Source organism: Ambystoma mexicanum, chromosome 9, assembly GCF_040938575.1.
Source record: "Ambystoma mexicanum isolate Mex_15411 chromosome 9, UKY_AmexF1_1, whole genome shotgun sequence".
NCBI lineage: Eukaryota > Metazoa > Chordata > Amphibia > Caudata > Ambystomatidae > Ambystoma > Ambystoma mexicanum.
Window position 1 is genome coordinate 1,416,069,287 of NC_090931.1, and position 27,664 is coordinate 1,416,096,950.

Here is a 27,664-nt window from a genome sequence, read left to right on the forward strand (position 1 = left end):
CAACGTCCGGGAAGGCTCAGGAGCTTCCCGGACACAAGATAAGTGCGGAAAGGGCTTATTTTTTCATTGACGAAATGCACACATGATTACGAGCATGCTAACAGAAGTACCCAGTGTTTGTTAGGCGTATGCTTTGCGAAACGCAAGACTTGTTTGTCAAAACTGTGGGCAGTACGCAGAGGTGTCTTTAGAATTTGCATTGTCCCACATTGTTCCAACCTAGCAGGGGTTGCTACGGGGTATTTATGGAGACAACGACATACTGAGAGACTGTGCATATCTTTCTGTTATGCTGCAAGGAAGCACTCGACAAATCTTTATGTTCTATACGTTTATGTGCTTGTTGTGCTTGTTGTGCTTGTTAGTAACTATAAGTGTTGCATATATCAGCCCAGGGGGCCATGTGTCATATCTTCATCTTGGGAGTATTGCCATCGTATGTTTCATCTGCTAATCATGTGTGTGAGATACATGTATTAAGGTGTTCTCAAGGTATAGGTTATCAGGTAACAGGCAGTACTACCACATATGATATCAAGTAATCAAAGTATTGCAGGTTATGGTGTTACAAGTATTACTAAGTGTAGGATTTTTTCCCTGTACTTCCCCCAGTCCTATCCAAACTAGGTTTTCCTCTAGTCTCTATCCGGTGTTCCTAAAACTCCCCACCCTGTCCACAACCTCTCCCTAACCCTCTTCCCCCCACTGGCTGCCACGTGATGTCCTGTCTATATATATATCAGGTACCTGTGCCAACCACGGTGGGAGGGTCGACTTCATTCGGCTTCTGTGGTTCGGGGGAGAGTGTCGACCTCTCCTCCTATTATTGTGTATTTTGACACCAGCAGACATTTGGCAGAATGTAGTCTTGTGTGCATACAAAATCTGGAAAGATGAAGAGCCCAAAACAATGTTTATAACAAAACTGGCTGAGCTGTGGATGTCAGCAGCTTAACTGAAATTGGATTTAAAACCACTAAAATCGAAATGTTTAAAATAAATGAGTGACCTACTTTTGAGTGTCACATAGGTTGCAACTTTTTAAAGGTCATAGTTTTGAACTTAGAATCAGCGTTCTAGCTGCATGTGTAAAAATTGTAAGTTTGATTTGAATGAAGAAAACTGGAACAAAAGTGACATTTAGCTGAAGCCTGGCTTGAAGAGATTGAATTCTGCCCGGCAACTACCCCCGACAGGAGTTGAAACTTGCCCAGCAACTGCATTTGCAGGTCTGGCAGCCTTCTGCTGTTCCCACCAAAAGGAGATTACACCTCTCTGATTGAATCAGGGGAGGAGCACCTGGGAGCAGGGAAACAGAACAATGAGCTTTCCTTGGCTCAGGCAAATGTTAAATTAGGGCGGTCGTAAATGGCTTCCTCTTGGAAGAAACTGGGAGGAGCAGTGCCTCTGTGAGCAACCTGAGTTGGAGGAAGTGGACAAACCAGAAATTCCACCATGTGCTTTGGGAAACCACACCCCTCTGGGCCAGAGCATAATTTTAAAAAGATGGATAATTCATAGTACAGACTTGTCAAAATGATATAATTAATATCATTATTCTTGTGATTTTTCTGTGCACATTTTAAGAGGTGTTAGGACTCTGTGGTATGTTCTGGGGGTAGTAGCGGAAAATAAGGTATTACTCCGAATGTTTGTATGTTAAAAATCTGACACTTTATCTTCTGATGCCCATATTCCTTGTGCATGTTTGTGTAAATTCTGGAAAAGTTTAGAGGTTGTGTTCTTGATGAAAAGGGCAGAATTCTGTCGAAAGTGGACACGACATCTTACAAAGACAGGGATTGGATGGTTTGGTGCTACAGAAAATATGTTAACTGGACATATAATATTAGAAAAATGGTACATAGATAAATATGTATTTGGATCAAAAATAGATTTGTGTGCAAATTGACAAGGGGAGTGTTCTTTCTGTATGCCATAAAATTGATGCCTGATGACACTCCATTCCTTCCCCCAATCAAGGGAGAGAGGAGAGCTTAGCCAATGATAAGTTGTGAGGGGCAGGCTTAGTTATGCCCACGCACACACCCATTTTCAAAAGACATAAAAGGAACACTGAAACCCAGGTAGAGACTTGACTTTCCCCTTTATTGCGAAGCGCTTTGCCGGACCAGACATTATCCAGAAGGACCATCTCCAGAACTTAGAATCCAGACTTCAGAACTTGTAGCAGAGAGGCCTGAACCACCAGTTGAATCCTTTTTCAGCAGGCCTCAAAATCTTTTGCAAATTATTCAAACAGCCGGGCTGAGCTGTTTGATTCTGGCTAGAACCCTGTGCCAGTACCCAGAAAGCAGTGCTGTATCCAGAATCCACTTGATCCAGAACAGCAGAACCAGAGATCCAGACCGCCGTGCAGTGCCGAGTGCCAGACCAGACCAGCAGAGCAGAGCTGACCCAGAGAGCTGTGACTTCAGAACCACCCGCCAGGAGTCCAGTCCAAACCTGACCAGACCTTGACGGCCTATTTCAAATTTATAGTGTGAGTACTCAGCTAGAACTGTGCCAGACCCAATCTCTTAGTCTAAAATAATCTGATTCAAACCCTTTTAACCTGTCCAGAACTGCATCATAGGAATTGTGTGTTCATTCTGTCATTTCAAAGCTGTAAAAGTGTCATTTTGTCATTCTGAAGTTTACCTTAATTTCAAGAAACTACCTCCACCAAATCGTCTGTATCTTTTGATCCGTATGTGCTAGGGACGAGACTTTCTTCGTTATAGTTTTTCCGTAATCGTGCTTGATGCACTCGACAAAATTGCCGCAAATTGTCATTTCGCTCAATTTCGTTTTCTGTCAAAATAGCTGCTTTTGCTTGCATTGCTGAAATTCGTTTTCAACCTGATAATCCCTCATTAATCATTGTTAGGTTGACCTGAACTAATTCAAAGTAGCTGTCACCTACCCTGAATCTCCTATCGGGAATTACAATCATTTTTAGCATATTTTTCCCTTCTTTGCATACCACATTTAAAAGTACTTTTGCCTGTGTTTAAAACCATCCCTGTTTCTCTGAGCTTGCTAGGGGGGAACTAAAATTCGTATTGTATTGTGATTGTATCCCTGAAAACTGTGTACTTTACTTCCATCAGGACAAGAATAAGTTCCCAATATAGGAACTTACGTCCCCTGCACACTTTCTAGTATCTGGATGACCAGACCAACATTTATAGAAAGAGTAGTAAAGTAACTCTATGCAATAAAATCTTAATACAAGTCGTGTTGGTGTGAAAGCAACAAATTCTTAATAAAAGACAACATTCAATCGTTTAAGGTCACAAGAACCAGTCTTCATTTTTTATTCTTGGTGGTAGAGCTGTGGTAGGCCCAACGCATTTCGAGTGAAACAGACACTCTTCATCAGGGGCAAAACAATGATTCTAGGAAAAGATATGCACAATATTTAGATTAGAGTAATGTATAAATCCAAATGAAAACATTAACCAAATGTCTTTTCTGACTCAACAAAGAAAGTGGTCCCACGATCTTGTACAGTAATTCAATCCCTAGAACATTTAACATGTATGAGATTTACTGGGTGCAGAAGAATAACTAACAACAAACATATACTTATTCATATATTTTTGGAAAAAAAGCTGATATTAGTTGTTTAGAAAATATATTCCATAATTTAATGCTATGTGGATCACAAAACAATTGGAATAGGAACCACTAAGTCGCAAAAGTATGCAAAATAGAAAAAGGGAAAGACAAAAATCTAACCTTGTGTGTTTTATATAAAAAAATAAAAAATAAAAAAAAGAACTAGACGGGGTCTGGGACAGGAAACCCATCAATAGGAAGAATAAGAGGATAAGTAAGCAGAGGGTCTTGTAGTAGTGCAGGGCTTGAATACTATGGATGAAAGTCCAAAGAAAGAAAGTCAGGGTGAGGAAAACTAAATGGATGGAGAAAAGCGGGATCAGCAGAACCCAAAAGTGATATAACTTACCTAACTTAGTGCAGCGTTGCAGACAGAAGGCAGGAGACCGGCAGGTAATCCTATTCCTCCTACAACGCCGCCGCCATTATGTATTATTTGTTAGTATGACGTCACCACGCGCATGCGCGTGAACCGTCATTATTAGAGCTGCTGTGAAAGCGCAATAGAAGTATGCGCAAATAAATGGCATTAACCCGTGTCTGGAACGGATAATGCCTTTGTAGGGAAAGAGCGAAAAATAGGTATAGGTGAGTGACTACCAGCCCGGGAGTGTTTACACTGTGACGTCATCACGCAAACGTGTGCATGACGCCACTTGTAAACACACAGTGGGTATGGGAAGTAACATCTTAGAGGCAAGGAAGTGGTATGTTCAACAATGCCTAGAGATTGTCCACGAAGTTGCGTGGAAAGATCACATGTCAAAATACTATACTCAAGGTATCGCTAAAGATAAGGTATGTTTAGAGCAGCACCTTAGGAAGGGCAAAAGCCGAGGGAAGCGTAGAAGTAAGGGGCGTGCGCCAAGGTATTTAAGAGGAGCTCACTGCATATGATGACTTAATGTCTACCAGTATTTAGAAAAGTAGAGACGGTCAATGTTAGATAATATATTAAAGGTGATTCTCAGGATTGACATAGTCCAGAACTGGAAAAGGACATCAATTCAAAAAGCATGGAAATGGTCACTATAGAGGTCTTAACCAAAGAATATGTTTGTTATAAGGTCCCTTGATACATATTCCGTTAGGTCACATCTTAACAACATGTCTCAAGCCCTAAAAGGCAATCTGAATGCACCACCAGCGCTTTTGTCTAGCTTTATATGTAGTCAAAACATAGGAAAAATCACTGCCCACATATGTGGTTCACATACTTATGATTCGGTTATATTCTACTTAACAGAGAATCCTCATCTATGGAAATGTCAGATGTATCTACATGAAATCTTTGAGCTAATGGACATTTTGGACCAGTGTAACCTACAGATGGATGCCAACAGACTGCCCCTTGGAATGGTTCACAGTCTATAAGTTAGGATCTGGTCTTCTCAACTGTCATTAGTTAGTGAAGTATATGCCTAATATTCCCATGGAATAATCCAGGTAATAGGAAAAGAAAAAGGAAGAAATAGTATATGCTTAGATAAATGGGCCTAGGTAGTAGTCCTCATTGAGCCCAAGAGGGGCCATTGCATCTAGCCTATGTATCCAGTACAGTTCCTTTTGTGCCAGTAGTTTTGGTAAGTCACCACCTCGTTGGAGGGGATGTACCACTTCTAGTACTGCAAATCTCAACTGTGAGATGTTGTGTTTATGGTCTCTAAAATGCCTGAAAACCGGTGATTTGACATTTTTAGTTCTGATCTGGGATTTATGTTCAGTCCACCTTTCCTTAGCTTTTCTACTGGTTTTCCCGACATAATATTTCCCACAAGGGCATCTGATAGTGTAGATGACATTTTTGGAATCGCAAGTAGCAAAGTTTTTTAAGGGGATCTTGTTGCCATTATTCGGGTGCCTAATGTAATTGCCTTTAATGATGTTTGAGCAATGCTGACAATTTAAGCATGGAAAAGTGCCATTTTTTAATTTTGTCAATACCCTTTGGGTGGATTTCTTAGGTCTTTCCGCTCTGATTAGCGTATCTCTAAAGTTTCTTCCTCTTTTATACGCTAACATTGGAGGAGTTGGAAAAAGGCGGTTGAGATTGGGATCTGATTTGATCAGGTCCCAATTCTTCGTGATGATTTTTTTGACTTGGTAACTCTGTGCAGAGTATTTCAATGTATAGATCAGATTCGATTTCTTTTCTTCCTCACTTCCTTGCCTCTAAGATGTTACTTCCCATACCCACTGTGTGTTTACAAGTGGCGTCATGCACACGTTTGCGTGAAGACGTCACAGTGTAAACACTCCCGGGCTGGTAGTCACTCACCTATACCTATTTTTCGCTCTTTCCCTACAAAGGCATTATCCGTTCCAGACACGGGTTAATGCCATTTATTTGCGCATACTTCTATTGCGCTTTCACAGCAGCTCTAATAATGACGGATCACGCGCATGCGCATGGTGACGTCATACTAACAAATAATACATAATGGCAGCGGCGTTGTAGGAGGAATAGGATTACCTGCCGGTCTCCTGCCTTCTGTCTGCAACGCTGCACTAAGTTAGGTAAGTTATATCACTTTTGGGTTCTGCTGATCCCGCTTTTCTCCATCCATTTAGTTTTCCTCACCCTGACTTTCTTTCTTTGGACTTTCATCCATAGTGTTCAAGCCCTGCACTACTACAAGACCCTCTGCTTACTTATCCTCTTATTCTTCCTATTGATGGGTTCTCCCATTCAGATGACCAATTAAGCATGTAAGTGAATCTCCATGTTTGGATTTGCTTCAGACCTCTAACTAACTTCTGACTGAACAGAGTTTTGTTATGCTCTACTTTTTCAGATAAATGGTTCCTTGCATGCATGAATGACTGGGTTTCCTGTCCCAGACCCCGTCTAGTTCTTTTTTTTATTTTTTATTTTTTTATATAAAACACACAAGGTTAGATTTTTCTCTTTCCCTTTTTCTATTTTGCATACTTTTGCGACTTAGTGGTTCCTATTCCAATTGTTTTGTGATCCACATAGCACTAAATTATGGAATATATTTTCTAAACAACTAATATCAGCTTTTTTTTCCAAAAGTATATGTTTGTTGTTAGTTATTCTTCTGCACCCAGTAAATCTCATACATGTTAAATGTTCTAGGGATTGAATTACTGTACAAGATCGTGGGACCACTTTCTTTGTTGAGTCAGAAAAGACATTTGGTTAATGTTTTCATTTGGATTTATACATTACTCTAATCTAAATATTGTGCATATCTTTTCCTAGAATCATTGTTTTGCCCCTGATGAAGAGTGTCTGTTTAACTCGAAACGTGTTGGGCCTACCACAGCTCTACCACCAAGAATAAAAAATGAAGACTGGTTCTTGTGACCTTAAACGATTGAATGTTGTCTTTTATTAAGAATTTGTTGCTTTCACACCAACACGACTTGTATTAAGATTTTATTGCATAGAGTTACTTTACTACTCTTTCTATAAATGTTGGTCTGGTCATCCAGATACTAGAAAGTGTGCAGGGGACGTAAGTTCCTATATTGGGAACTTATTCTTGTCCTGTTACATATAGAGCAACCTAGGTGTCAAGGTTGCCTTTCTATCCTCTGCACCTCTTACCTCTTTTACCTACTTCCCTAACAAACTTGAAACCAACCCCAGCTTCTCAAATTTGTTACTCCTGTTACTAGGGTGTGCCTGAGGGTCCTACTCTCTTTACTTTACTTTCATCTCCTTATATTGCATAGGGGGAGTGAATTGCCACAAGGGGAAAAGTGAACATATTATCTCTTGTGAAACCCTATCAGTTTATTTCTGGACTGCATTTTTATTCATCATTGCATTTCCTTGAAATCATAAAAGTATTCTCCGCTACCTTATCCTTTCTATACTAACTCCTAAGTAATTAAATAAGTGTACTATTGTAATATTATCCCTTGTTGATCACTGTCATATGCCTAAGTGTGCTATCAAATATTAATTTATTCATAAAAGTGTGATATATATATTTATTGTTTACTTTCTCAATAAACCTTTTAAAGTGCAAAACAAACCTATTTCTTGGATCAGTGAGGTCAGGGGGATTCAAAGAGAGGGGCGTTATATAAGGGTTTATCATCCAGATTATAACTTGTCATAAAAATATATAAATAAGGGCTTCCCTTGGGCGTCCCAGACGAGGCACTGACTTAGTGGGATTGCTGAATTGAAGTCACTTAACAATGGTAAGTGTTGTTATGTGGCTCGTCTGGCTGTTTCTGGTGCAGCCAGCATGGAAATATATGGGCAAATCAAGCCTGAACATGTTTTTTATACTGGCATATATTGTGGAGAAAGGAAGCATAAACATGTTTTGGGAAATGTTCCTCTGCATTGTTGGTGACTTGCATCTCTTAGATTTCCTCATGAGTTATGACTGCAAACTGTCTAGATGTTTACCCAGTTTTTCACAGAAAGTGTGCTGTATAATGCATCATTATAGCTCATTATTCAAAACCTTTTCTGGGGGACAACCTCCACAAACCACCCTTGTTTGAGTCAGGTGCCCTAAGTATGCTCAGTCGCTCTCGCACATTTGCGGGCAATACCTACACCCATTAAATTAAATAAATGACCATCTGCCACTGCAGAAAGCATTGGTAAAGGAAAGCTGCTAAATAAAAAAATGTAAAAAACATATGTGTTATGGGAAAAAGTGAAGGCGATTTTGAAGAAATATTTATGGAAACAGAAGGCTAACAATATTAGGAAAATATAGTCCCCTGCTTCTTAATTGTCATCTTCCTCCTGCTTTGATTCTCTTCTGCCTCCATCTCAGAACATCCTGACACCAAATTAAAATATTTTGACAGGGAATTGGTAGAAACAGTTTTGCAGCCGGCCGCTGATTCAATATAGGCTGTGGCTTCCTCACTGCCTGGTCCCTTGGAGGATCCCAAGATCGGACAGTATAAATACTTCACAGCAAAATTATAAAAGAAGCAGAACACATCATTATAACAAGGATTATGGCAAGGCTCTACCCAATGTAAGAAGGAGTGACAATTCTTCCGGGGGAAGTAGAGGTCGTATGCATCCAATCCAGGCTGTTGGGGATCTCACGAGGCAGATGAATACCTCAAGTGTAGCTTCTACCCCTCGCCCGGTCCAATATCACATATGTGAGAAACGTTACTCACTGAGGCAAACCTACTTTCCTGATCCCAGGCAGGTACAGCAGGACATAGAGACAATTTAGGCTGAAGATGGCAAAAGCAGTCAAACATCTGTTGAAACAGTAACAAGCGCATGCATTAGACACAAACCAGATGTGCATTCAACATGAAGAATATATACACTAGGAAAAATATGAATTTATACATGAAGAATACTAACATAGTTTCCACAAGCCATGAAGAATACTAACATGACTAATGTATAAGGCGAATGCAACATAAACAATACGTGAATATAGCTCACTAACATACTAACAAGAGTGTAATTGGGCAGCCATCTTCTTTAAAATGGAAGCTGCAGCATGCTGTTAATTAAACAAAAGGCTTACAAGGTTACGAGAAAACAAGGGAGGGAGGGTTAAAGCAGATGAACAAAGGCACAAGATAGTAATTCCCAGGACATCGGTTATAAGAGCACAACTAGACTGTGTAGGCCAGGTGCAGTAGCACGACACACTGGTATCCATAGAAGTGTTTGAGAAAAAAAATCAAATGGTATATTTGCTCGAATTTTGGCTGTACAAACATTTTATACAGCTGTAAATTTCAAACAAATATACCATTCGGTGCAATTATAGTGAACAAGGGGTGCGGTGGTCGCGCTGAAGTCCCTCGCTCCCGATTCAATAAAGTTAAAATAAATTTAAAAAAAGATGTCCCTGTGGTGCCTGTTTCCATCCACCTAAGTGAAAGGACCTGGCATTGCAGAGGCATGGGGGTGCCGCCAACAGGTAAGTAGGAGGTTGCGCATTTCAATTCAGCATTTCAGAATCGGCAATGTCGAATTTGAAATTTTGCACCTCATTTAAATCACGGATATCCCAACACACCAACGACTCATGAACAATAATGCAAGAGTATCCCCAGTGGCAAGAGAAAACAAAGCACACACATTATTAGTAACTGAAATCCCAATCTAGAGATAATTCCATTTCATACACAGTCCCATCCCATGTGACCCATAATTGAAAAACACTGCCTATTCATTCAAAACGAACACAGATAGGCCACCTGTCGATTTTAATACTTCTATGCTTTCCCTACTTTATTTGGATGATAATAAAGCTGGATTTTGTCTTGCACTTTTTCTACTTCGTCTTTGAGTCCAGTTTGTATTGACTCCAATTTGCTTGGGTAATTTGGGACTTTTGGGAGCTGTCTTAACAGAGGAGATGAAGATAGAGGACAGATGCTCTCCTGTCAGGCCCGGAAGAGTGGCAGTCACAACTCCTCCCTAACCACGGAAGGCAAATGGAGTACGACCCTCCAACCTTGGCATGGATTTCTGATTTGTTGCAGGTCACAAGGAATAGGGTTAAGGTGAAGATGTGGATAGGTAATGGGGAGTTATGAAAGCCAGAAAGAGTGTTAGATAACTTGATTGGATAGGTAGGGGGAATTAGCTAAAACAATGCTAAAAGTACACAGACATTGATCCTTCAACATTTACATACATTAATGTCCATCAAGCTGCCCACTTCATTTATCCTGGTCCTATTGCACAGTTCTATGCTAAGGCACTCCTGCTAACCTGATACCTCCTAAAACCTACCCGAAACAAATAAATATGTAGAGCAACATAATGTGGTAGCTCCTATTAGCAGATATAGTACATGAGAAGCAACACACAATGGTAGCTACATGAATGCTGTGCTACAGCCACAATGCAATCAAGCACATGAAAAGCATGCAGGAACAAACAAATACATGTTTTCGTCAGAGTTTCCAGAAATCTTTTGCAACAGCACACTGCCCTTTTGCCATGACATTCCATACAATAACGTAATGTCACCAGTAACAACAAGTGATTTCTGGGATGAAATCAAGCTTTAACCCTGTTATTCTCACAGAGCTGTTGACGTAGCACCATACTGCACAAGCATTTAGTACATGAAACAATCAGATTGCACTTATCTCATCCTGGAGAGCCTCCCAAGGTTTCCCAGAACGTACTGGTGATGGCGTGTAGAAACCGACTTGTTTAGCACAGATGTGAGTGTGGTCAAATGGCAGCCTGAACGATTGTGCCTTTCGACAATGTCCCGTTGGGGCCTTCGAAGCAACGTGCAGTACAATGAAACGTCCTCAGTCCAAATGCCCAGAATGCCAAAACGGAGCTCCTGCTCCTATGCCCGTGCCTGAATCAGAAAAAATGAGCACCCACCCATCCCCGGCAGGGGTGGAGGTTAAGCGGATGCTAATGCTGCATGTGCTCATGGCACGTTGCAGCTAGTCCTCATGGGTAGTGTAGTCCCAGAGCGGTCTGGGGCCCAAGCAGAAAACATCTCCAGGACTTATTAGCCCATGTTTGGGGGCTCTGGCGGCAGAGGCCTCCATGAGCCCACACAGTCCTGACATTTCCGAACTCTTCTAAGATGGTGTTTGGGGACAGCTATTTTAACTGAAGTTTTTTTTTTCAAGAAGGAGGCATGGACACATTCAGGACTGACATACTGAATGTTCAATATCTTCTGAAATTAGCAAATTGTTAGAGGGAATGGTTCACGAAGTGACCAAAGCAGGTTGGCATGTGTATAGATTTTGCAAGATGGACAAATTCTCTTTAATTCTAAATCATCTGGTTCATAGGATGCAGCCTAGAGGCCTAACCAGAAACAGGCTTAGGCAAAGACACAGGGAGATGGGTCCTTTCACCAAAGGAAAGTCAAAGTCTCCTCCCAAATCTCACAAATATGTTGGTCGCTAGGGGAGCATCCTTTGCTACTTTTTCAGAATTTGGGAGGAATGGTCTGCACATGATTGGCCCAACAGGGTGTTTATATATATATGTATCTGATCGATTTTGAGAGCCCTCATGCACAATCAATGATAGAGATGATCCCATCCACCAGAAACAAAGTGAAGAAAATGACCATGTCACTGGGAACAGAGGAATTATTGGACAAGGGAGTGATGCCTCACGAAGAGAGGTGCTAGTGCTCCTATTTGATTATTTTCAAGGTTCACAACCAGAAAACACATTCAGGTTCACCTTACACTTGACTTGAAGGGCTTGAAACGATTCATCTGCAAGGCTAAGTTATAGAGAAAATACAGAGGATTTGATCATGTCCAGGGGATTTGGTTAGCATCAAAAGAAATTCTAGGTAATTGTCTTGTGAAATTTCTACATCTCGTGGAGTCAGGCAGGACTGCATACTGACACCCTGCCTGTTTAATCTCTACAGGGCAGACATTGCTGACTATTTAGAGCCCGCCGCCTTAGCCACCCCTAAATTCCATAACATGAGGCCATTACAGATAGTCTATGCCCATGACTTCCTGATCTTTGATCAAATGCCTATTGGTCTCCCCTGCTTAATTGAAGGCTACTCCTGCTTTGTGAAAGCATATTCCCTTAAAATGAATCCAACTAAAACTAAGGTGATGGAGTGCTCACGTCAGAAAAGGACTTTGACCATTCGCTGGCAAATTGGAACTGATCCAGTTGAGAGGGTTGACAAACTCTTGTACTTAGGTTTTTTTAATCACCTCAAAACCTTGCAAGCCATAATTGCATGGCTGGTTAAAGTCTTGTGCTGCAACTTTAGCTAACCAACTGTGTACAAATGACGCCAGATTTGGCACATTTTCACTGCTAGCTTGTGAGAGATAAGATGAAGGTAAAGTGGAACCCAGCTTTCTTTATGGGATAGATTTATGTATCCCCTATTGATCCTGGGTGGTTACCTGCATACCCTTAAAGGGCTAATTTGGAAAAAAGCTTTGCACATTTCAGCTTCAGTTACACTTTGTGCTCTAAGATTTGAGCTGGGCCTGGTAGCCCTGCAAGCGGGAGTACATTGAAAGTTGCCATCGCTCTTTCGGAAGATAATGTGCCCTGCGGGAGGTTCGCTCTACGTAGATCTCAAAACTGCACTCCTTGAGATAAGTAGTAGATTAATGCAGGAATATAAGGAGTTCTGCTCTGACCTTCTTAGCAGATTGGGTGGTTCACTGTGTGATTTGATCGAGAATCCGGGTAAGGTTAGGCGTCTGTTATACAGGCTCAACTGGAGCTCGACCAGTGAGTGTATGCATAACTATGCATGTTTGCATCATCTGTCCGGCGACCATAAAACGCTGGGCACGTTAGCCCCATTTCTTGTGATTTACCCAGACAAGAATATCCGCAGGCTATTAAGTTAGTGCGCACCAAGGAGATTCTTGTTCCAAACTCTCTTTTTTTGAATTAGCCATTTGTAGATTTTTAGAGAACAGTGAAGAAATCGAAAGTTTAAAACATCTGTTATCGTTTTGCCAAGTGGTCCAGGACCTGAGGTGGAATTTATTTATAACATTCTTGGTATCGTTTTGATTGGGGGACGAGGAATATGTATAGAATTGTTGTTTGGCGGCATAACTACCTGTACGGTAGTAGCAGTAACCAGCTTTTTAAGATCCCTGAAGCTGAAATGTGTTGATGTATAATTGATTTTATTGTAATTAAGAAATACACATGGATGCTTATGTACATATCTTTCTCTTTTCTTTTCTTTTTTTTTAATGAGTATGTTATATTTCTTTTAAATTGTTAAGGTCAAATTTTGTTCATGTAACCATACAACAATAAAAAAAGAAAAAAATAATAAAATCCTTCCAAATGCTAAGCATTGTCATGCCTCATAAATAAGAAATGGCATGAGCAAGAGGGTCATGTAGGAAGGTATTTGGTATAGGAGTAATTAAGATTACCACAAGTAATCAATGTCGGAGCCCCCAACCTCAAAGCATTACTTGACACCTACCAGTAGTGCCACTACTGTGTCACTACAGTCCAAATGTGATACTCCTAGCACTTAACCCCCTCCCTCGACCCTTCTCTGTCTCTGCACTTGCACGTTCTGAATGCTCACAAGGCCTAATAGGACCAGCACTTTCTTTCTCTTCATTGCTATTATATTTGCCTTTCGTTCCCATGTTCTCTCCCCTTTGCCCTGTGGGTGCTTTGAAACTCAATTCACTTGATGTATTATCAATCGCCTTGCAAATGCACAATAAATACATAAATAAATACCTAAACAAATGAAAGAAGTTCACGTGCAATGAATAGAATAGTTTTCTGTTATAAAGTGCGCAGCAGCGGTAGTGTGAGGCGAACCCCTGACATTAGATAGATTTGCAGGTATCCTCTGTGAATATTAATATCTGTGAAATGAAGCAATAGGGAAGGCAGAATATAATGATTGCTGTTGGAATGGTTCCACGTAGAAGTGGTTATCCAGTCGTGACTTGAAGGCAGGGTGGGCGAAGAACTGGCTTTCTCTGAAAGGCACAACTACTCCCCACACAGCGGTGGTGTGGGAATAGGACTGGCGCTGGTAACCCCTCTGGGGTCTGCAAAAAGACATCAAGCTTATTAATTGTTCATTGACAGCCTCTTGCGCAACTCTCTGTTGTCTTAGAAGAAGGCAGCAATTTCCACCCACATTAGGCGTTGCTTTCCCTGACAGATTCACTTCACTCCTCCCGAGAACTGGGGTTGTGGCCAGCAAAAGCTGCACCTCCGAAGCAAATATTGGTATAACAAAATTCTCACCACGACACATGTTGTATCATGCCATGCCATCCATTGCAAATGCAATCTTCCTGGATTTTATTAAAACCTATTGTACTGATATAGTTTCATTTTATGGAGAAATGGTGTCTTGCTCTAGGGATACCGGCCAACTTTATTTGCGTTACCGCCCACCCCGTCCAGCAGTATTACTGCCGGATCACGGATTGGGTGGTAAACGTTATTCCCCATTCCCCATTGGGTCCATTGGACCGCATGGGGAATTTTCAGTGCAATTATCGCCGGGCGCCATTACTCTGCGGTAATTGTGCCGAAAATCAGCATTTTCCAGCGTGTTTACCCCCAGCTCTTAGCTGGGGTAAACATGCCATACTCATGATTGGGCGGACCCTTAAATGCAGCGGTACCCCAGTTACCGCCGGATTTAAGGGCTACCACACAACTCGTGATGAGGCTAGACTTTAGTGAAGAATGTGAAACTACACTGCAAACCAATGTTATCAAACCTGGTTAAAATTGAAATGGAAGTGAATATTGCGGATAGAGAAAGCATGTTGTTAAATGAATAATCTTCAGGGTTTGGTGAAATTATATGTGAAGTAGCTCAAGGGAAAATTCCTGCACCAGTACCATTGACCAAATATCTTTTCTTGAAAAACAAATGTTGAACTCAACAAATATATGGATTGTAGGAACTTCTACACAGGATTCAGAGATTAGGGGTATCCAAAGATTGTGTAAACTGTGAGGAATCAGTTTATTATCAGCATAGACTGCTCCGTAGAGCGGAGCAAGACTTCCGGGTTTAGTTTAATCCGTTACAACAGAAAAAAAGCCATTACGATTGAAACACTAGATCAAAAAGGTGGCAACAAGTAATCGGCCTTAAGAGTTTAATCTATAAACGAAGATTAAAAGGCATCAGTAGGTCCAGTCTACACACATGGTGGGCAAGTGTCTGATTGCTTCGTGTAAATGTGGACTGGGGAGTTAGATGAAAAACCCTGAGAAATTAATTAAAAGGTTCGGGGAAAACCTTTCTTACAATCATGGGAGATGATTTATGAATATATTTCTATATCAGTGATTTGGTTGCAGATCAGCAAAAAGCTCCAATCATAGTGTAGATACAACAAGGAGGACATTAATGTAATAACAGATCCGATATCACCATGGAGAGTGGAGTGGGGGGCATGATGATCTAGGGGGTCTCCTCTTACGCTATAGTTCTATGATTATCGATTGTTTGCCTATGTGACTCTTATGTGTAATACAGGCTAAAAGGTCGGTTCTAAAATGCAGGTTTGAAAGAGTCCCTTTGAATTTGAGACCATGGGCCTCTTTACGGGTCTGGCGGTAACCGTGCCGGTGCTACGGGCAGGTTGCAGCCAGACCCATAATAAATTACCAGCGCTTTAATTCCCGGTGTTACCAGGCTATTCCAAGTCCGACGGCCAGGAAGTCAGGCGCCGGTAATTTCATAAATCCCCATTCCCATAGAGTGCCGGTGCTTCCGTGAAGGCTTTGCCTGTCATGACCGCTGTGCCCAGCAGGGTCAGACCTGTTGGGCACAGCGGCTCTGGCAGGTTTCCATTGTTTCCAGACTGGCAAACTTAGAATGATGCCCCATCACTTTTTCTTGGATATTTGGCACCCCTGGAAAGCTGGCAAGGGTTCCGTAAGTGTAGTATGTTGTGGCGTAATGATAGTTTCTTCAGAAGCAGTGTGTGCAGCCAGACAGTGCAGGAGGTGTTTAGGATCTTGTCCAGAGGAGAACCGGATCCTTGTGTAGTGGGGGGGTGGATCTACTTGCACTTGGCTGGAGACAGCTGTAGGCGGGCAAGGCAATACACTTTGTCTGGCTTATAAGTACTCAAACCCGCCTCTTATCTGTCTCCAGCTTTCCCAACTTACGTGAGTTCCTCAATCACCCTCGGTGCCCAACGCTAGGATAAGGGCTGAGTTAGGAAACGCAATAGGTGTAGGAATTCCCCCAAAGCCCCTAAAAAGAAACATTAGGGTAGAGTAAATACACGACACAAGGAAAGGCAGACAAAGGAATTCTGGTGTGTGTTCATTAGGTGATTCAATGTAATCTGTATGTATCTTGAATCAGTTCCACTACACCACATTTTAGTATTTTACTAGAAAAAGGGGTAACACACTTAACACACTATATCATACTATACCCAATATTCTTAAACAACGCATTTGCCTATTTTTTTAACACAAATTTGTATAAAGTGAACTTTACAATACAAAGAAATATGTCCAAAATCCTTACTTGAAAGATAGGCTTAACAGGGATGTCGTAAGTGTGTTCAGATGCACCAGGTCTTGCAATATGCTCCTGGGTCTTTAAATAGGGATTTTAGCAGCATCGTGGAGAGGGGTCCCAAAAACCTTTAAACCCAGACCGTATATGCCAGAAATGGCACCACATGAGAGCAGCAGTGTGGGGGTCCCTGCAGTGAGTACGTGCCAGGCCTCAAATGCCACACGCGGTCCGGAGTTTTGTCGCATATGGGAGGTTGCAACCAATTCTTTCAATCTGGACTGCATCTGCGAGAAGTGGCCATGGGATTCAATGTGGGCCTGCCGTGGCAGGGGGCAGGACCAGCAGCAGTCACATACATTTCCCACTGCACAGTATGTGAAAAACAGCCAGGCGGCAGTGGTGAGGGTGGGGGCTCTGGATGAGTCTCTCTTAACTGGGACTAATGTCTGACAGAGGGACTCCCAGGAACCACCCTTGTTTTATGCATATTTAAGTACATTTGGGTCTCACCCTAAGTTACTAGGGGAATCCAGACGTGGACATCTTGCTCACTATTTGTTAAGAGCACATATCCCCCTACTGATGAGGTCCAACCAGACCGAAAAAAGTGTCTGGGGTTGCTGGTGGTACTCTTGTTCAGAGGAGAATTGCTTAGCATTTTGGTGCTGGACTGCCCAAGGGCAGGAAAAAGACTGATAAGTGTTGGATATTTCTCCTCTGTGAACGATAGCGAGCTAAAGACTCTGGGTAAGTCTCTCCTAACAGGGACTAATGTCTGGCAGAGGGCTCCCATGACCCCCCCTTGTTTTAGTAGTAAAACGCACTCGGGATGGAAGGTGCAGCAACAGTCTCTCTGGAGATGGGGCACATCATTTAACTAGTCCAAGGTTGCAGCAGTAAATTCAAGTGAGACATCCTCCCTGGCATCGGGGTGCCCAGACAACTTAATACTGGGCTGCGGCTGCGAATCCAAGCAGCGGTGCCCCCCTAAGCAAGAGGCACTGCTTAGTAAAGGCAGGTATTGCTTCTTTAGAGGGGCTGAGCAGAGCACTAACTCGACCTTCATAGTTGAGGGTTGTAGTCACTTCGAATGACTTAACGGGTCTCCACTCACGCCTCTCACCATTCTGTGCTAATTTGTTTATGTTTGAAGTGTCCCCCACATGCACAATAGATATAATCAAATGTGCCTTACTACACCCTTTTTTGGGCAGGTGGCTAAACTTGGTTGAAAGGGGTGGGACATCAATGCCTTGAAATCATGTGGATAGGAAGCAGCAGAGGATGGGGCAGCAAATAGAGGATCTGGAGTGATTTGAGGAAGTTCAAGTTATACAGTGATATTACCATTACCTTTGGCCTCTTCCATGCATAAGAGAGTGGATTTCAGGGGCTGACCTTTGCAGAGTTATTCTCTCTTTGGGTGGTTTGAGAAGCTCGGTGGGCATATACTTGTCTTCTTCCTCTAACCTTCTGACTCATCTTGGAGGCCCTGATCCTATTTCACATGGATGAATGAAAACCCTCCCCACCATTTTATGCACGACCACCTTAGCACCTATGAAAAGCATTGTCCTCGCTGCTGGCCTTATAAAAGGTATCTACAAACAGGATCATATACGGCAAGCTTCCCTTACATCACCTGCAAAGCTAGCCACAGTATTTATAATGATTTATGTCACCATGCATGCTTGGCAGTCTGCACTTTGCCAGAAGTCAGGACCTAGCTATGACCCAGCTAGAATAGAGCAGGCATAAATACATAAAAAACAAAGGGCAAGGATATAGTGCGTCCTGATGCCTGTGGGCTGTGGCACGTAGGCAATAGATAAACTAAATAAATAAATAAATGCGTAATTATTATTTGTCTTCTCCCTCAGACTGTGAAACTCCATATCTATCAAAATACGATTTGCCCTTCTCTATTATTACCTTCAGAGAAGGATGCAAACCCATCTTCTTCAAAGTAAACCTTCTTTACCCCCCTGATGGTAAACGCTATCTGTTGGGTCCAGGTTCCGATGACATAGAAAGCAAAAAATGTCCCCTGAGCGCAAACTTGGTGGCAGCTCCCAGGATGTAATTAGAGAGTCAAAGGAGTTCTAAAAGTCCATAGATTCAAACATCACCGACTACTTTGAACCTATGGATTCGGCAGTCTATTGAGAATGCGTACTGACCAAAGGACATGAATAAATCAGAAAACTTTGAATGGAAAGCAACACACAGCATGCAGGATTCGTGTCTAGTGCACCACAGGGTGCCAGTCTGGGACATCTGAAGGGCAGCAATCAGGGCCAGTTCCTCAAACGTTCTAAGGCACTAGAAACTGGTCCTTGTGGGATCCATGTGTGCAGTCTTTGAATTCGCAGTGCAGGGGATCTCTAGAAGCTCATCAGGCTGTATTTTGGACACCTTTTGGGTGGAGGTGCTCCAGTCTACTTCAACATGATTGGCGAAGTTTGTACTGTGTGGAATAAACCACAAATGTGTAGTGAGTTTCGTGTTGGTGCGCTATTTCAAGAACTTTCTGAGTAAGCTGGGAGTGATGTCGGTCTACTCAGTTGGATAAAGACTGTGATTGGCTAGTACTAATGAACAAAGGTTCATTGGTCAATTACGTGCTTGGTATTCTTCCTTACTCCTCGTCCAACTAATTCTCAAAGGAGTCCGGATCCCCTCCCCCACACCTCTTCGTAGGGCCCATCTACTGGGCATGAGTTCATACAGCAAGAGGTTTTGAGGATGAGCCTTTTCAAGGAGGCAAGGGTTTGGGGGAGAAAGATTAGACTGTCTATCAGCAGACACCCCTTAGTTGGCTAAGGCTTTGATGAGGATCAATTAAGCTAGGCTTAATGAAGATTGCAATGTAATTGACCAGTCTGAGGCATCTGCTGCAGCACTAGGCCTGCCCGACCACAAGGTAAACTACTTCCCTCGTATAACTTTAATACTATTCTTTAGTGATGCCCAGAGAGGACTGATGGAACAAAAATAGAAACACGATAATTGGAGCCTCTAAAACCTTTATATGCTTGTGTATTGGTGGTGTATACTTCAGCCATTCCTAAAATGCAAACCGCAAATCGACAAAGAAAACAACGAGGTGACATGAACATAAATAAGAGGCTGATCTCTGACATTCTAATCACCCAGCAATGATTCAGCAGGAAAACTGAAACACAGGCAAACTTGATTAAACGTTTTCCCTGATTGAGCCGCTGCTTGAGTTTTAAGCGGCAGGCAGGTTGTGCATGAGATCCGAAACTCCCTAAGCGACATGCGGACTTGTCAACTTGAATTAACATTGAGAAATCATTGATTGGACAGGAATGGGAGGTTTGTCATCACCTGCCTGGTTTCTGTAACTTAGATGACCTGCGCGACCTGCGCTTTAATATTAGCACATTTTAAATGGCAGGGTTTCAGAGTTTTTTTTTCTAGTATTATTCCCCTAAAAATGATGTACTGACCCTCCCAAAATAACAAAGACATCACTTCTATTTTCTAGCTCAGGCTTTGACTTTGTAATGAAACTCTCACCAGAGGTCATATTTACATAGTTTAATCATACTCATTGGGCTTAAAGGCTGCTAGGTCAGGAGCTGCAAGCGCTTAATTCACTGAGCGATCTTGCCAATCAAGGGGGTAATTCATAGAATTCGGCGCACAAGTGGCACATGCAGCTAGCGCACAGAGTGCGCGTGCGGCAGTCTGCGCCAACCACGTGCGCCAAAACCCATTTAGGCGCACAGCGTATTCATGGATTTATACATCCATAAGCAGCCGTGGCGCAGAGTGGTGCAGCGACCCTGCAGCAGTGCCAGTTATGTCCCCAAACCCGCCCTGTGCACCAAAAACATCTCACAAATCCAGTACATGGCTCAAAGGCCAGTGGACCAGCATACAACCCCCAACCACGAAAATCCATGTAAAACTTCCCGCACACCCCCAGAATACACGTACCCTGCTCGCGCCAGGCCTATCGTGTGTAAAACTCCCCGCGCACCCCTCGGAATACATGGACCCCACTCACGCCAGCAAAAATGCATGTAAAACACCCCGCGCATCCCTCGGAATACATGTACCCCGCTCGCGCCAGCAAAATCACGTATAAAACTCCCCACGCACCCCCCAGAATACATGTACCCTGCTCGCGCCAGGCCTATCTTGTGTAAAACTCCCCACACACCCCTCAGAATACACGTCCCCCGCTCTCACCAGGTAAATTGCGTGGAAAGAGTCCCCCCTGTGGTGTGGGCTGCCTGTGGGGCATGCCCAGGGTGGATTGGCTGCCTGCGGGGCGTGGGGAGATTGATTGGGCTGCCTGTGGGGCATGGGGAGGGTGGATGGGCTGCCTGTACGTATTCCAGGGGTGCGTGGGGAGTTTAGAAAGCGATGGGCCTGGCGTGAGCGGGGTAAGTGTATTTCAGGGGTGTGCGTGGAGTTCAACAAGTGATAGGCCTGGCGCGAGTAGGGTACGTGTATTTTGGGGGTGTGCAGGGAGTTTTACATGCGACTTCACTAGCGCCAGGTGGGTACATGTATTATGGGGGTGCACGTGGAGTTTAAAACACGATAGGCCTGGCGCGAGCGGGGTACGTGTATTTTGGGGGTGCCCGTGGAGTTTAACATACGATAGGCCTGGCGCGAGGAGGGATGTGTATTTCGGGGTGCACGTGGAGTTTAACACGCGATAGGCCTGGCGTGAGCGGGGTACGTGTATTTTGGGGGTGCGCGTGGAGTTTAACACGCGGTAGGCCAGGTGCGAGTGGGGTACATGTATTTCAGCGGAGCGTGGGCAGTTTTACACGCAATTTGGCATTGTGGGCCCTCCTGGATGTGCCCTTTCCCCCACCCCATGCCCTGCAGGCAGCCCACACCACAGGGACTACCCTACACCCCTGACCATGCCCCGAAGGCAGCCCACACCACAGGGGACTACCCTACACCCCTGACCATGCCCTGTTGGCAGCCCATACCACAGGGGACTACCCTACACCCCTGAACATGCCCTGTGGGCAGCCACAGGGCACCATGCACTTGAGAGCCCCGACTCATGTCCCCCATCCACCCACCCACCATTGACGGGCACCTGCCAGCAGGCCCCGACTCATGTCCGCCACCCACCCACCATTGACGGGCACCTGCCAGCAGGCCCCGACTCATGTCCACCAATGACGGGCACCTGCTAGCAGGCCCGGACTCATGTCCCCCATCCACCCACCCACCATTGACGGGCACCTGCCGGCAGGCCACGACTCATGTCCCCCACCCACCGATCCCACCATCGACGGGCACCTGCCAGCAGGCCCCGACTCATGTCCCCCACCCACCCAACATTGACGGGCACCTGCCAGCAGGCCACCACTCATGTCCACCACCCACCCACCATTGACGGTCACCCGCCAGCAGGCCCCGACTCATGTCCCCCACCCACCCACCATTGATGGTCACCTGCAGCAGGCCCCGACTCAAGTTCCCCACCCATGATGGGCACCCACCATTGATGGGCACCTACGAGCAGGCCCTGACTCATGTACTCCAGACAGGCACCCACCATTGACAGGCACCTGCCAGCAGGCCCCGACTCATGTCCCCCACCCACCCACCATTGACAGGCACCTGCCAGCAGGCCCCTGTAGGTAGCCGACATGGCACCATGCCCTTGAGAGCCCCGACTCATGTCCCCCACTCGGATACCCACCCACAATTGTCGGGCACCTGCCAGCAGGCCCCAACTCATGTCCCCCACCCAAACACCCACCCACCATTGACGGGCCCAGACTCATGTCCCCCACCCACCATTGATGGTCACCTGCCAGCAGGCCCGACTCATGTCCTCAACCCACACACCCACCTACCATTGACGGGCACCTGCCAGCAGGCCCCTACTCATGTCCCCCATTGACCCACCCACCATTGACGGGCACCTGCCAGCAGGCCCCGACTCATGTCCCCCACCCACCCAACATTGACAGGCACCTGCCAGCAGGCCCTGACTCATGTTCCCCACCCACCCACCATTGATGGGCACCTGCCAGCAGGCCACCACTCATGTCCATGATGGTCAATTGCCAGCAGGCCCCGACTCATGTCCCCCACCCACCCACCATTGACGGTCACCTGCCAGCAGGCCCAGACTCAAGTCCCCCACCCATGACGGGTACCCACCATTGATGGGCATCTACGAGCAGGCCTCGATTCATGTATCCCAGACGGGCACCCACCATTGACAGGCACCTGCCAGCAGGCCCCGACTCATGTCCCCCACCCATCCACCATTGACAGGCACCTGCCAGCAGGCCCCTGTAGGTAGCCCACATGGCACCATGCACTTGAGAGCCCTGACTCATGTCCTCCACTCGGACACCCACCCACAATTGTCGGGCACCTGCCAGCAGGCCCCGGCACATGTCCCCACCCAAACACCCACCCACCATTGATGGGCCCCGACTCATGTCCCCCACCCACCATTGACGGTCACCTACCAGCAGGCCCTGACTCATGTACCCCACCCACTCACCATTGACGAGCACCTGCCAGCAGGCGCCAACTCATGTCCCCCACCCAAGACGGCCACCTGCCAGCAGGCCCGACTCATGTCCCCCACCCACCCACCATTGATGGTCACCTGCCAGCAGGCCCCGACTGATGTCCCCAACCCACCCACCCACCATCGACGGGCACCTGCCAGCAGGCCCCCACTCATGTCCCCCATTGACCCACCCACCATTGACGGGCACCTGCCAGCAGGCCCCGACTCATGTCCCACACCCACCCAACATTGACAGGCACCTGCCACCAGGCCCCGACTCATGTCCCCCACCCACCCACCATTGACGGGCACCTGCCAGCAGGCCACCACTCATGTCACTCACTGTCCCACCATTGACGATCACCTGCCAGCAGGCCCCGACTCATGTACCCCACCCACCCATCATTGACTTGCACCTGCCAGCAGTCCCCGACTCATGTCCCCCACCCATGACGGGCACCCACCATTGATGGGCACCTGCGAGCAGGCCCCGACTCGTGTCCCCCAACCACCCACCCACCATTGACGGGCACCTGCCAGCAGGCCCCGACTCATGTCCCCCACCCACCATTGATGGGCACCTGCCAGCAGGCTCCGACTCATGTCCCCCAACCAACCCACCATTGATGGGCACCTGCCAGCAGGCCACGACTCATGTCCCCCATTGACGGTCACCTGCCAGCAGGCCCCGACTCATGTCCCCCATCCAATGACGTGCACCTGCCAGAAGGCCCCGACTCATGTCGCCCACCCGCCCACCATTGATGGTCACCTGCCAGCAGGCCCTGACTCATGTCCCCCACCCAACATTGATGGGCACCTGCCAGCAGGCCCTGATACGTGGCCCACCAAACACCATGTTCTAACAAAAGAGATTCATGGGCCTAATGCCTACACAAATCCCCCCAGCAACCCCAGTACAAGCAAACAAGCATCCACTGCCCCCACTCTCAAATTACCCATGCCATGAGAGCCTCAAAAGAACCACCATGGCCATGCATAAATGTACAACAGAGCCACACAGTGGCAACACATGACTGAGGCAATGCTCATTGAGACATGCACAAAAACAATGAGAGTACACAACACCAATAATGAAGAAATATGATTTGTATTAAAATACATAAGAAAAAACATAAAGAAATGTCAAACTTGTAAATTAAGAAATGATTGAATCCAAAAAAATAAATCCAATGTAAGCCAAAAATCCACAAGAGGAAAAAAGGGAAGTGGTCCATTTCAAATGTCCAAATAAAGTACATGAAAGAAAAAAAAAAACACATTGATCCATGGGATGACAAAATAACTAAAGTATGTACAAGTCTGTGAAAGTTGGAAGCATCCATGATGTCCAAACAAAATGAAACCTACCAAAAATCCTATAAAATAACTATGTACATACAGTGGAGCAAAGTCCATGGACTTGTTGATGTCCCGTGCCAGGGCATCATCGAACTCCTCTTCAACGTCCTGGACGCGGGCCTCTTCCCTGGCCCAGAGGTCTTGCAAGGATGCAGCCATGGCCTCCTCCAGCTCCCTGCGAGTTGCCTCGAGGCACTCAGCCCGCCTCAAAGCCCTGGGCATCGAGTTCTCCGCCCTGACCATAGTGAGCTGTGCCTCTTCCGCCCGCCGCCGCTCTGCATCTATTTGCCGGCCCAACTGCAACCACACGGAAGACATTCCCAATCCAGGGTCTTCCTGCCCTCTGGCCGATGCCTGCCACTGTGATGTTGATGGCCCTGAGCCATCATCGCTCCCACCTTGAGCCTGCTGCTGCCGTGCATGTGCCCTGCCTGTCGATGCCTGCACGCCCTCCACCTGCTGGGGTCCAGCTGTTGGGGTGGCCACACCTGCTGGACCTCCGACTCCTGACTGTGGCAGGGATGTGTCATCCACCAGCCTGGCTGCTGGGTCAGGGGCAGCTCCACAGGGTTCCCAGGAGATACGTGGGCAGGAAGATGGCACGGAGGACGACTGGCGCATAGGGGGTTCAGTTGAGGAGGGAGTCAGTAGAAGGTCCAGCACACGGAGGAACCCAGCACTGGTGACCCGTCCTAGTAGGTCGACATGGTCAATGAGGCATCCAAAATAATGTGCATTGTCCACACTGGAACCCTGCACGTCATCCCGAATGCCACGTTGATGCAATGCCACCCCAGCCAGGACAGGCTCAACACGGTTCCGGATTGCCATGTCTGCAGGGAGAGGAAGGCCAGTTGTTGTGTGTGCATCCCCTCCCTAAAAACCTGTCTGGTCGAAGACATCCCTGCTGGTGGTGGATGATGCAGTCACAGGATCGGGGACAGGATTACACACACGCACCTCCGCGGCCGCCTGTGCTGCCTCCTGTCCCTGCCCCTGGACTGCACCACTAGCACCAGTGGAATCCCCCCCTCCAGGCCCTGTGCATGTGCCTTCCACGGCCTACTCCTCAACCAGACCCCCCACTAACCTGGATGACTCTGTGCCATCTTCCTCCATAGGCCCCTCTGGGGTCTCAGCTTCCCCTTCTGCTGCCGAGGAGTCTACCTCTGACCTCCGCCTCTAGGACCTACCCTCGGCAGCTGCGGCTCCTCACTTCCCGAAGAGATGACAACATGGGAGGGGAGCTGGGCCTTGTGTCTCCGGCTGGCGGTGGGATTCCTGCCGCTGTACTCCACAGCACCGTCTCCACCCTCTTCATCAGTTGACGCTGCAGACAGGGAGAGACAGAACACAGTCATCAGGGCACTTTACAATGGTCTGATACACACATGACAGTTGCACATGAGTGGCAGTGTCAAACTTCACAGATGGTATCACACTCCCCAACACACATATCATTTGAACCCGCACACATGCACAAATTAACAGGAATGATGCAGCAGGCAGCAACATCCATACACATGCAACAGCATGAGCATCCGAAGGTCAGCCTGATGTCACATGCTACACGGGGAGTGCTGAACAAATGCACACACGCCACCAGACACACATGCATCTGTACATCACCACCTGTCACAGTGAAATCATCGGCAACTATGTCACATCTGCCAATCATCCTCCTACATGTCAGTGTCACATGCATCCATGGTGTATCACAGTGGCACACATGTCAAATCCACACACACGCACATGTACACCGTGCACGTACATGAAGGTGGAACCAGCATCCATGTGTCACACCCCAACCATGCCATAGTACATACACATAAATGTAAACATGTGTGCACCCCCACATGCATTTGGGCATCATGCATTTGAACACATACACCATCGATGTGCCTCACACATGACTGGACTTACATGCAGCAGGCTCATGTCCCTGTACATACACATCCATACATGGGCCTTTCAAAACATATGTCAAACCTGCACACACCTGGCACACCTCAACATGCGCTGCACTGAAGCTGGTAGCCCTATGCCTCCCTAGCTGGGAGTTGCCAGTGGTCTCCTATGGTGTTTTCCCCGACATGACAGCCCCCGAGGCAGGTGTGGGTGTGCAACTGGGTCCTGGTGCTGGGCTGTGGAGCGATGGAACTTCAGTCGAGAGTCTTCTGTTTCAGCAGGGGTGGTCACAGCAACTGGACCCATTGCAGATGGCTGACCTGCAGGCACCAAATAGCAGGGCACGTGGCCAGCAGGCAGGCAGGCAGCAACAGATGGCAGGTGGGAGCGGGCTCGGGAATCTGGGGGGCAGGAAAATGGCCTTCTGGGCAGGAGTGTGGTCTTCCGTGTGTTGTCGCGTGGCCAGCTTGATACGGAGTGAATTTGCACGTGAAAAAATAGCACGTCAGCGTGTAATTCGAGGAAAGACCCTTAGCGCATAAGCACGTCTGTGACGTAACGCACAAAGGCGTTTCCCTCGTGACGGGTGCATAGTGAATCAGCACATGAAAATACAACATGTACTCGTGTTAATGCGTGTAATTCGAGGAAAGGGCCTAAGCACGTAAGGGAAGTGACGCAAGGGTGCGTTTCTCTCGGCATGACTTAGAGGTGAGCGGGGCCAGCAGTTGCTTGTACATGCCTTTCGTGGAGACCGACATGTGTGTTGCTACTTCATGTTGTTTCGGGCGCCATCACAACTTCACAGCGGATCAAGGACGTATCTCTTCTTTTGGCGGGGGTATTAGCTATGCGTGTTTTTCATTATCACGTTAGTCTGACGGTGAGTTGCGCAAGCTATTTTTCCCACTGCGGGTGCCCCTGTGTATCGCGTACCCGTTTTCGAGGTCATAGTAGCCTGCGTGTCCCACGTGTATGTGTTTTTCGTGTACCTGCGTGCCACCGCATACTGCGGGAGGTTAATTCCACACACATGGGCTACCAGGGGTTGCGTGCATGGTTTTACTGCAGTTTTGGGGTGCCTGAGCATTGCGTGACCCGTCACTTTATCACTGGGGTCAAATACAGCCTTGCAGGTGCACAGGGGTGCTGTTAACATCTTGTATCCCACCCCCTTCACCCCAATTGCCCAAAATAATAGTTGTGTACACCTCTCATTGGCACTACTCCATCTGTGCCGGCACTACTCCATCTGTGTCATGGTTGG